This window comes from Corvus brachyrhynchos, unplaced genomic scaffold (assembly GCF_000691975.1).
Source record: "Corvus brachyrhynchos isolate BGI_N302 unplaced genomic scaffold, ASM69197v1 scaffold43, whole genome shotgun sequence".
In the NCBI taxonomy this organism is placed as follows: Eukaryota; Metazoa; Chordata; class Aves; order Passeriformes; family Corvidae; genus Corvus; species Corvus brachyrhynchos.
In genome coordinates, this window is record NW_008237353.1 from 194400 (window position 1) to 195628 (window position 1229).

Below are 1229 nucleotides of genomic sequence, written 5' to 3' on the forward strand. Positions count from 1 at the left end.
GCGGAACCAGATACACAAGTGCAGGTAAGCTGTCTGGTACTGGCTGAAAACAGCTTCAGTTTTGTGTCAATTTTGATTTATAGGATAAGCCAACCTGCCAGTCAACTATTGCACTTATGGGTTGTAAGGCAAAATAGTTTGTCTTTTTCTTTTTTCTTTCTTCTATGCAAGAAGAGTTTCAGAAGTATAACTCCAGTGATTGATCCTGATTTTCCTGTAGGGGGAGAGGATGGGTTAATTCATGCAAAGCGAGCTTGAGTTACAAGCAGTTGATGAAGCTCTCCTTGAATGTCTTCTGGTTGTCATCAATGTTCATGAATCTGTGTAAAAACTTTCTTGCTACACTTAGTAGCTTCTATTTCTAAATCTTTTAAGAAAGAAGCTAGGCTATAATTTGCTTAATGAAGTGGAGGAGAAGAAAAGGGATCTCTCAGATCCTGAGTTTCTCAGATAGGAGCTAGATAAAAAAAATCAATTCTGTTATTTATATATTTTTAAAAGTGAAGATACTTAAATCTTATACTGTACTTGTAAGTCTATCAGGCCTCGAACTATTACACATTCACTTTTTAGGATTTAGATCAAATGTAGTATGAAATAATAGCCTTTAAAGTGAAAAATCCCTGCTATCAATAGGACCTCTATGAGCAGAATTTGCTGTCATTAAGGTACAAGGAGAAGTTTGAATTCTAAAAGTAAAAAATGGCATGTTTTGTGGTGGAAGATAAGAGTAGATGGTAGTGAGATGCTGCAATGCTTGGTTGCTAAGTAACCTGGATCTAGCTAGGGTCACGGGATAGTGGAGGCAGGGCTGTGCCGAACTTTTTCTACCTCACTGCTGCTGGGAATGGTGGCAAACCCAAGTCAATAAGGGTGTTGATGGTTAAGGTTTAGAAATTGCTGGCATCCTGTGGCTCCACTGTTTGTAAATATCAAACCCGTGGCAGGAAAATCCATAGAGGTTATTTGCGTCAAGATAGTCATAGAATTATTTGGGTTGGAAGGGACCTAAAGAGGTCTCCAGCTTGGGAAATCTCTGCTGAGCTTCCTGGAGGCTGGGAGAGAATGCACTGCAAGTATTGCACTGGGAATTAATTTGTATGCTCTGTCCCGGTCCTCTGTTACTGGCTGCTATTTGGGACAGGCTATTGAGCCATATTTATCTGCAGTGTGACTTTGGTACAGCTATTCACATGCTCTGTGACATATCTGAGAACAAATCTGCCCTG

General features: G+C 39.9%; 1 long non-coding RNA gene across 1 annotated transcript in view; it reads left to right on the forward strand.

Moving 5' to 3' along the window:
• The window catches only part of LOC108445807, a 7454-nt gene continuing 6225 nt past the window's right edge, over positions 1 to 1229 (forward strand). Inside the window, exon 1 of the long non-coding RNA XR_001860780.1 lies at positions 1 to 24. This is a non-coding gene — a long non-coding RNA (uncharacterized LOC108445807). The remainder of the gene's footprint in view (positions 25 to 1229) is intronic.